The sequence below is a fragment of the Eschrichtius robustus genome, chromosome 5, assembly GCF_028021215.1.
Source record: "Eschrichtius robustus isolate mEscRob2 chromosome 5, mEscRob2.pri, whole genome shotgun sequence".
Lineage (NCBI taxonomy): Eukaryota > Metazoa > Chordata > Mammalia > Artiodactyla > Eschrichtiidae > Eschrichtius > Eschrichtius robustus.
The window spans coordinates 128,251,048-128,262,079 of record NC_090828.1 but is presented as its reverse complement, the minus strand read 5'-3'; the positions used below and the strand labels follow the sequence as shown (position 1 = coordinate 128,262,079).

At 37.8% G+C, this 11,032-nt stretch overlaps 1 pseudogene; it reads left to right on the top strand.

Moving 5' to 3' along the window:
- Window positions 1-10,129: 10,129 nt before the first annotated feature.
- On the top strand, window positions 10,130-10,482 carry LOC137764648 (small ribosomal subunit protein uS10-like; annotated as a pseudogene).
- The last annotated feature ends 550 nt before the right edge of the window (window positions 10,483-11,032 follow it).

The following is an 11,032-nucleotide window of genomic DNA, read 5'->3' as shown; positions in this document are numbered from 1 at the left end:
AGTTTTGCTGAGTATATTTTTTAATTTTTTTTTTTTTTTTTTTTTTTTACTTATAAGACACCTGAGAATATTTTGAAATAATTGGATACAAAAGTTGACTGTATGGGGACTTCCCTGGTGGTCCAGTGGTTAAGACTCCATGTTTCCACTGCAGGAGCCGCAGGTTCTATCCCTGGTCTGGGAACTAAGATCCACATGCCCTGTGGTGTGGCCAAAAGAAAAAAAAGTTGACTGTACGAACGTATCTATTCCCAGAGCAGCTTCTGAAGTTTTCTATCTATAAATGCTATGGTTTTTCATTAGATGATTGTAGGATTTAAGTACATTTACAAGCAATATTTAATATAAAGTATATTAGAAGGTTTAGAGTGATATTTATTAAGAGAAAAGTAGATTAAGTTGTCTCCCAGAAGGACAAAGAGCTTGAATTAATCTTCGAAAAAAACATAGATCTCAGATCAAATGAGAAGTTTTCTTTTAGTAAATAAGGTTAAAATGGCTTTTCTAACAGCACAGTGTTCATGTGATAGATGAATGTATCATTTACTAAAAAAAGACATTAAAAAAGGGCTTATCCCAAAAGATTTATTTCTTTGATCTGGCTAATCAAATGAAGAAAAGAAGGAGTTTGTATATGTAGACCGCAGCCAAGAAATTTCTCAAAGGGCTGACTCAAACATCTAGTTTGACCATCATCATAAACCTTCAAAGTAAGTAGAGGTATAATAACATTTGATAAATGAGAAATGAAGGCTAAGAGGACCTCTACTTTTATACTAGTTAGTTTGGAATTATCTACCTACTGAGGATGATCAGAAATGCTTGATAAAATGTAAAAAATATCCTGAGAGCTTACAAGATTGTGAAACATTCTTAGAATAAGATCCAAGAGGAAATGGAAATTCAGAGAAATAAAACTGAGAGGCATTTTTTCTAGGGGATTTTTTTAACTGAGTAAAGGAAAGTAAATGCCTGAGAAGTGTATCAGAGGTATCAACAGCCTTGTAGGGCTTGGATGAAAAAATGTACATTGGGTTCTTAAAAGCTACATCCCCAAATTATGATTTAATTGGAAGTAGTTCAGACTTAGTGGCTGTAAAGCAATTTCAAATCATTTCAAAACCCGGAGTTGAATGAATTGATTTAGATTGCCGTTGTCTCCAGGCACCTTGCAAGAGGAAAAGTAAATCCTCTTTTCTACAAAAGAATTGCTACAAACAGTTTTTCAACTAAATGCCTGATTCACAATGCAAAAATAAGGTACACAGAAAGGAGAGAAAACCAGCAGAAAAATAAAATTAAATAAATAAAATAAAATAACAAAGGCACCAAAAATCATTCCAGAAAAAAAAAATTACCATGAAGACAACATGATTGACAAAGTTGACAAAATTTACACATATAGAATGACATACCCCAAAATTGGTAAATAATCTTTTTTCATACCAAGCACACACAGAACATTTACAAAAAAATGACTGTATACTGATTTTGTTGGAAGCCCCCAACACCACCTCCAGGTCTGATAATTTACAAGGACTCACAGAACTTAGTATATGGTTGTACTCATGGCTATGATTTATTACAGCAATAGATACAGTTCTGGGCTTAAAATCATGCCTCTCCCACCCTTTCCCAAATTCATATATGGAAGTCCTAACCCCCAGTACCTCAGTATGGGACTGTATTTGGAGACAGAGCCTTTAAAAGGTGATTAAGTTAAAATGAGGCCATTCGAATGGGTCTTAATCCAATATGACTGGTGTCTTTATAAGTGGAGATTTGGGCACACAGAGAGACGCCAGGGGCACCTGAACAGAGAAATAACCATGTGAAGAGGCAGAAAATGGGTGGCCATCTGCAACCCAGGGAGAGAGGCCCCAGGAGGAACCAACCCTATCAACATGTCAATCCAGAACTTCTAGAATCCAGAACTTTGAGAAAGTAAATTTCTGTTGTTTAAGCCACCCTGTCTGTGGTATTTTGTTACACAGCTCTGGTAAACAAATACAGATATCAAGAAAATCAGCAAAGGGAAAAGCCACATGTAGTAAAGTATCAAGGAAATCAGGCATAGGCTTCCAAAAGTCCTCTCCCAGTAGACACATAATTTCTCTAGCAGTGAGTTATGACAACATGTGTAAAACGCTGTCACTAGTCTCATTAAAGACTCAGTGGCCAAGGGTTTTATTGGGAGTTTGTTATGCATGCACCCTCTGGCTATCACATATCAAAATTACAGACTCCAAGAAGGAAAGCAGGTGTTCAGCATAAAACATATTGTTGTACAAACAATTTAGGCACAGTGAACCACTCTTACCAGTTCTGGGGATGACTGGAACCCCCTTGAAACCTAAGTTAACAGACCCCAGCCCAGGGCCAGCCTTGCAAGCAGGCTTTACTAAGATAGCAGTTTCAGCCCTGTTATTTCAACTTTTTTCTGCACGGTCCACCTCTTGCCCTCTGGTCAAGGCATATGTACAACAAAATTAGTATCAGGAGAACTCACCAAATTGCAGTGTTATCTCAGTGATAACCTTTAGGGGTCATGAATTTATTCAGTTAAAACAAATCCCATTTACCATAAAAGTTTATCTTAAAAAACAAGTGCCTTCCTCCTTACCCTTTTTTCCCTGGCCCACGGCATCAATTTAGGCACAGCAGAATTCTGGTCGGTAAGTTCAAGTGGACCTGAATGCCTTCCAGGGGTAAGGCAGTGTCTTGACAGGGTGCACACATTAAAAAGTATAATCCCAGAAGGCACATGCAGGACATTATAATATAATAAAGAATTTATCATTGTTAGGGACCCGCAAACAGGATCTACATTAATTAGGTAGTATAAGTTAATAGAGCCCTTGATGTGGTCTCCTACCCTGGGGCCTGTTGCCCTAGGATTCTAAGTCCCGTCCACTTAACTCAGTTCAGTTCTTGGTTTCAAATGAACAGCCTGAGACAGTCAATTCCAAATAGTTTTGCTTGTCCCTGACACCAGTTCATCCTCATGGCAAATGTGAATGGCATCTGGAGGTGTTCTGCGTGGAAAGTGCTGAGGCCACCCCCTGCTGTCTCAGAGACAGGTGTGATCATAGGCCCAGCAGTAAGATTGATTCAAAATGCTCACAGCAGCTTGGAAAGTCAACACTGGGGATTTTTCTCTTTGCTTTGGTAGGCGGAAAAAGCTTCCAGGAACAGTTTGAAAAATAAAGATCATTAATCCCCTCTTCATTCCCCATGTCTGCCCAGGTACCGGGGTTTTGTTTTTACTCTGTTAGTAAAAAGTAAGTGTATCTCATTCAGTAATCATAACTTTATACTTTTTCAATTATCCCTACTGTCACCCAAATCATTCATATAGAAGAGTTGTATGCAAGAGAGTCCAAGCTTTCTCTCCAGTTAAAAAAAGACAAAATAAAACAAAAACAAACAAACAAAAAACAAGTCTTGTATACAACTTAATCAGAAAGACACCTCATGTTTAGAAATTAGAACAAAATCCTGAGTTTTCAAAAATTCTTGAAATGAGTTTGTACACCCTCCTTCCCTTTCGTTCTCATCATTCATCTAGTGAGCAACCTACCAAACAAAATTCCTTTTTCTGGAAATAGCTGCATTTAGGAATAAAAGTGCTTGCTGAGTTGCGGCACCAGGAGAAAGTTGAGGGAAGTAGGCTCAAGCTATCCGTTTATGACTGCAAGCTATAACAATTCAGGAAAGCCAAACACAGGTCAACAGCAGTGAACATTCCCCAGTGGGTCAAGAGTCTCATCTGTTGGACATGGGTGGAGGGTTCACCAACCCCATGATGTGTCCTCTCCCCAACTTTCAGCCTTTGGCAGAGATCACAAGTTAGGAATGCAATCAGGCTCAGAAATATAAAATTGGTCCAGAGCTCAGATAGTTCCATCAGAGAATAAGCCCTTTTCTGTGGGCATTTGTATGTGACACAGATGGTTCAGTCAGCATCAAGGATATTTTCATAGTTTATGATCCCACAGAGGGAGATCCTAAACCTGCAGCAATCTTGGAACCTGAGTTCTGTTTATTAGAGAACTATGCCTGCCTCATTTTAATACAGCACATGCTGAGGCCAAAACAGCCCATACCAGGCAATATTAGGTTTTAGCTTGGAGTTAGATCCAGGTAATGAGTATCTGAATTCAGATTCTAAAAAAGTCAGTGGCTTTTCATTAACAGCAGCAAAGCCAAAATTCAATAGGACCAGACAGCTGTATTCCAACTCCAAGTGTCAAGCAAAGATTTCCTGAGCTTTTTTTGTCTTGTAAGTCTGAGTGTCCAAACTGATCCACTCAAAAATATGCACATTAGGCTAGAAAAGTATCTGCCTCTAAGGGTCTGATATATTATTTTATAAGAGCTCATAAGCAATTAAAAACTGTTTTTACAGCATCAAAATTGTATCTCCATCTGGAGATTGACTCGCTGTTCATGTATATCCCTTTATTCAGGGGCTCTAATAATAGGCAAAAATCAGAATCAGAAACATCAGTTACAAAGGCATATTTTTAAAATACTTCAAGAATCTCAATTCCAACCAACCCACTCATGATAAAAAGCAAGGAATCTGTATCCTAAGAGCACATTTCTTTGCAGCTTTCCCTGACTGTGATGTTCCCTCTAGGATTTGTGAAATTACAAACATTTACAAAAATTTTATTATATATGCAGATGCAATAATCACAAAGTACAAAGCCAATTAAAAATCTCTTTTTATGCTATTGTAAATTTATTATAACTTCTATCAGTAAATTCCACATTTACAGGTTTAAGTTCACAGTTTCTGGGGGAGCTCCAGCTGCAATGCACAGCGGGGGCAGGAGGTCTGCAGCAGCTGAAGAAGCAGTTAGGATGAAGAAATGGCAAGAGTATTTTTCCTTTTATCCCCTGTCTGGTTTATCTAAAGCTTTGATCCAATTCTGGTAACTGATTTAATCTTTTTCTCCCACTTGGAGGAGAGAAAATATAAACTTTTAACATTTCTGGGCTATCTAAAGCTCACATTTGGGAACGTTTGGTCTCTTTGTTTCTCCTTCCACTGGGAAGAGAGACAACAACCAAAGACATTACCGGACTGCATTCTTTTCTCCTCACTGTAGTTGGATTACCAAAAATAGCTAGAGAATAGCAAGCTGATTCTCCTGGAGTAGATAAATCATTTTAAAATTCCATATGTAACTTTTATCTTTCACGATAGACAGCAATTCAGCTTCTCTTTCATACCATGGCTAACTTATAGACTCCCAACAAGTGGAGGCTTATCCTTCTCCACCCTTTGAACTTGCCTTTTCCCAAACAAAGTTTTTGCCATATTTCAGTGGGTCAAGGTCATGCTAGCACATCCCACTTCTAACACCAACTATGTCAGGGGAGGACTCACAGGAATCAGTACAGTCTTACTCATGACTATGATTTATTACAGCAAAAGGATACAAAGCAAAATTAACAAAGGGAAAATGTGAAGAAGTAAAGTCTGGAGGAAACCAGGTTCATGCTTTTCTCAGTCCTCTCAGTTACATCAGGCACTATTACTATCAATTTCTTTTTCTACAGTGTTTAATTAATCCAAGCTTACTCCTTTTACTATAGACATTGTACCTTCTATGCTTGGAGCTGTTTATTTCTATTTTTGTTTCTGTTTTCATGTCTGCGCATTTTTATCTGTGTCCAAAACTCTATTGCACAAATCTGCTCATTTCTATACCTCTGGTGCCTAGAATAGTGTTCCACTTAATATATACCTAATAGATTAATAAATATTTTACTGAGTAACAAGTTATAGCTGTCCTGTACATTTCCCTTCAAGTGGGATCAGATATTTGAATATCTCCTTTTCCTGGAAACAGGCTGTCTTCATAAGAAAGTGAAGAAGAAAATATCTTCTAGCCTCAGCATTACATCACCACCATTTTAAAAATGTTGCCTTTATGCTTACTTCATGGTGATTGCTACACATACCTGCACTACCAAGAACCTGTTTGATCATAGGGCTAAGCTTCCTGCACCTGGAGAAGGCTTTGTTCTTTAACAGTTTCATGCCCATTGTGGGTAACTCACTTATTTCTCTTGACTTCTTGGCATCTCCTGTTTTGTACTTGTATCACTGACTCCACAAACCTAAAATAAAAACAAGAAAACATTTATTCTCAGAAATATTCAGAATATTGCTATCTTGTTTTTAAACGATACATCTGAGCATGCACTAATGCAGCTATTCTTCTAAAAAAATCTGCCTAAAGAAGTAGATCTGTGAAGAGAGGCTTGGAAACAAGAAGGGCATTTCTGGGTTGTATAAGAAGTCATCACAGAGGGGCTTCCCTGGTGGCGCAGTGGTTGAGAATCTGCCTGCCAATGCAGGGGACACGGGTTCGAGCCCTGGTCTGGGAAGATCCCACATGCTGTGGAGCAACTAGGCCCGTGAGCCACAACTACTGAGCCTGCGCGTCTGGAGCCTGTGCTCCGCAACGGGAGAGGCCGCGATAGTGAGGGGCCCGCGCACCGCGATGAAGAGTGGCCCCCGCTCGCCGCAACTGGAGAAAGCCCTTGCACAGAAACAAAGACCCAACACAGCCAAAAATAGATAAATAAATAAATAAAATAATTAAAAAAAAAAAGTCATCACAGAGAAAGAGTAATTTTTATGTTTGTTTTCATACAAAATGAGGTAAAATTTAGTATATAATATATCATTCCTCAACTCAAAGCCAAGGTTATGAAGAGGTGAGAGGTCGTGGGGTTATAGGTATTGCCGGAAAAGGAATTTTCCTTGCTTTTTCTTTTACATAGAACATACACTTTTTTTTACCCTTTGTAGCAGTGTATTACCCAAGGAGATTACCACACATCTCTCTTGCCAACCTTGTTGCAGTGCTCTGAATAAACAGAGTACACCCTTTTCTCTGTATGCCTGGGAATTTCTTTGGGCTTTGTAGCCATTATCTTGCTACCAGTCAAGGGGTGGCCCCTTCACATAAAATTCTTGCCTTAAATTCTTCTTTCATTTTAGTTTTTCTCTTAGAACTTAATCCTTCTAAGCATCAAAAAGATTAGAGATTGCTACTCTTACCTTCTTTTTTTTTTTTTTCCTAGTAGGGAGGAAAAGGAACTAACATTGATGTCTTTTGTCGAAGGCTTATCTCAGGATAATTCTTCAGTAGTTCTCCTACATGTTACCTCCTGTCAAATCTGCTCTGAATAGCCTCATATCCACCCACACCCAACTTATCTTACAAGTGGGTTTGGAAGAACAAGTAAAACTATGTCTATGAAAATGCTTCCTAAACTACAAAGATTAATTGAATTAAATGATTGATTTTTGCATAGGTGATTGTAGTATCTGCATACTGTTGATAAGTTTTTTAAAGCAAAATTATTCTTACAAAAACATTAGAAAATATAGAAGGTTGTCACTATTCAGGAAAAAAAAAAAAAACTACAAGTAATTTATTTAAAACAAAATTTAGCGTGTAAAGGAACCGACTGAAAATGACATCAAGAACTTATTCCATTTCCAGAGGAAGCAAACAACATTTTGTGTTAATATAGAAATACTTATTGCATAGTCCCACCAAAACCCCTAATTCTAGCGGGGTAAAGAAAGCATGGCAAGTCCATAGGATCTATTATTGACTGAACTGTATCCCCTTGATATTCATATGCTGAAGCTTTCACCCCAAATGTGATTATATTTGGAGATGGGGCCTTTAAGGGGTTAATTAAGATTAAATGAGGTCATATGAGTGGGACCCTAATCTGATAAGACTTGTGTTCTTATAAAAAGAGGAAAATACACCAGGGATGTATGGACACAGAAAAAAGGCCACGTGAAGACACAGCAAGAAGGTGGTTGTCTGTAAGCCAAGGAGAGAAGCTTCAGTAGAAATCAATCCTACGGGCACCTTGATCTTGAACTTCCAGCCCCAGAATTGTGAGAAAATAAATTTCTGTTATTTAAACCATTCTGTCTGTGGTACTTTCTTCTAGCAGCCCTAGCAAACTAATACAGGGTCCGTAGGAACTACTTCACTTAGATTTATCTTCAAATTCATGATTCAACTGATTTTAATTTTAAAGCAAGTGCTTTCAGAGGTTTCTCTCTGTCCAAGTCTGACTTCCTTATATGGAACATATAAAAAATCAACAATTAGTTCAGCAGCTTCCCCAGAGATAGAGAACACTCGATCATGTCTATGGAACTCTCTCCACATTTCTCAGATGTTAGCTCTCTTAAGAAGTAATACAGTTTAAATTCATTGATCCTTCATTATAAACCCTGGCTTAGTATGAAGAACAGGCTGATAGGTAGGGGCTACTAAGACGTTTTGTGAGGCAAAGTAGATATCATGAGCACTTGATTTTTGAGTTTTTAAGGATAAATATATAATAGAAGATAGCAAGAAATATATTTGGAAATTGAAACACTGCATAATCTTGCACACTCTTATGTATGCATAAGAATAAATATACAAATAAATGGAATGAAATAGAAAATTCAGAAAAAGTTATTTAAATTCATCCAAGAATAAATAAATTTGAGTAGAAAAAAATGTAAAGGGTATATGCTTTCATACTCAGAACACTTTTCCTGGAGATCACATCCAATCTGTCAGCTTTAAAAAATATATCTCTATGCTCACAACGTTCAAATCTCTATATCAAGCCTAGACTAGCCTCTTCAAACCCCAGTGTTTTCCTCAGTAAATTATTTTACAAAAATTATGAGCTAATATTTAAAAAAAACAAAGATCTTTATCTTACATTGCACATAAAAATAATGTTAGATGTATAAAAGAGTTGAACATAAGAAATAAAATGGGAAAAATAGGAAAAAAAAAGAAACTAAGCTGTGGAGATAAATCACTTGTGTTATGAATTACAGGTGAATTTGTCACCTCGGTAATGTGGACACAGGTGATGTTTTACTTTACTGCTCTCAGAAGTTTGATAGAGTCTCTCACTTTAGGATTAGTGATTAGCTAAAAGCAAATAATGGAAGGGCCATGGAAATATCAGATAAAAAATATAATTAAAAATGAAAGAAGCTCTTTGAGGAAGATGCCGTCGCCGCTGCAGAGGAGCCTTGGGTCACACGCTACTGCTCCTGACTCACCGCTCTTCACTTTTGCTGAGAACAAGTCAGTCAGGAAGACATGCTACAGCCATGGCTTTTAAGGAGAGCGGAACAAGTCTCTTTTTGAATTATGGTTTTCTCAGGGTATGTGCCCAGTAGTGGGATTGCTGGGTCGTATGGTAGTTCTATTTTTAGTTTTTTAAGGAACCTCCATACTGTTCTCCATAGTGGCTGTATCAATTTACATTCCCACCAACAGTGCTAGAGGGTTCCCTTTCCTCCACACCCTCTCCAGCATTTAGTGTTTGTAGATTTTTTGATGATGGCCATTCTGACTGGTGTGAGGTGATACCTCATTGTAGTTTTGATTTGCAGTTCTCTAATGATTAGTGATGTTGAGCATCTTTTCATGTGCCTCTTGGCCATCTGCATGTCCTCCTTGCAGAGATGCCTATTTAGGCCTTCTGCTCATTTTTAAATCAGTTTCATTGCAGCTCTATTTACAATAGTCAGGACATGGAAGCAACCTAAATGTCCATCGACAGAGGAATGGATAAAGAAGATGTGGCACCTATATACAATGGAATATTACTCAGCCATGAAAAGAAATAAAATTGAGTTATTTGTAGTGAGGTGGCTGGACCTAGAGTCTGTCATACAGACTGAAGTAAGTCAGAAAGAGAAAAACAAATACCGTATGCTAATGCATATATATGGAATCTAAAAAAAAAAAAAAAAAAGAATGGTACTGATGAACCTAGTGGCAGGACAGGAGTAAAGACGCAGACATAGAGAATGGACTTGAGGACGCGGGGAGGAGGAAGAGTAAGCTGGGGCGAAGTGAGAGAGTAGCATTGACATATATACACTACCAAATGTAAAATAGATAGCTAGTGGGAAGCAGCTGCATAGCACAGGGAGATCAGTTCAGTGCTTTTCAACAACCTAGAGGGGTGGGATAGGGAGGGTGGGAGGGAGGCTCAAGAGGGAAGCAATTATACTCCAATAAAGATCTATTAAAAAAATAAAATAAAATAAAAATATAAAGAGAGCAGAAAGAATCCCGTGGAGACACAGGTGGTGATTCACCAGATTCGAATCACCCTCACCAGCTGCAACATGAAGTCGCTGGAGAGGGTATGTGCTGATCTGATCATTGGTGCAAAGGAAAAGAATCTCAAAGTGAAAGGACGGGTTCGGATGCCTACCAAAACTCTGAGAATAACTACAAGGAAAACTCCTTGTGGTGAAGGTTCTAAGACTTGGGATCGTTTTCAGATGAGGATCCACAAGCGACTCATTGACCTGCACATCCTTCTGAGATTGTCAAGCAGATCACTTCCATCAGTATTGAGCCAGGAATCGAGGTTGAAGTCACCATTGCAGATCCTTAAATCAACATTTTTAATAAATTGATAATCAGTTGTTAAATTTTGTTGACTTTTATTTATAATACTGACAGGTCTTAGGAATAGAGTCGTGCTATGGAATTCATTCCACCTTTTAAGCAGAATAATTAAAATTAGATGGACAGCCAAAAAAAGAAAGAAAGAAAGAAAAATATTAGGGACTTCCCTGGCTGTCCAGTGGTTAAGACTGCCTTCCAATGCAGGGGGTGTGGGTTCGATTCCTGGGTGGGGAGCTAAGATCCCACGTGCCTTGTGGCCAAAAAAACAAAACATAAAACAGAAGCAGTGTTGTAACAAATTCAGTAAAGACTTTAAAAATTGTCCACATCAAAAAAATCTTTAAAAAATATTGGATTCATTCAAACAAATAACCAATATCAAACAATTCATTAATTAGTATTTATCACATACTCTCACTCCATACCATTACACTGGTAATGACGTATTGAGTAAGACAGGCAATGGACCTGTTGTAATTGAGTTTACATTTTTAGGTTGAGGATAAGCAAAATGTGAAAGATGAAATTTATGAGTA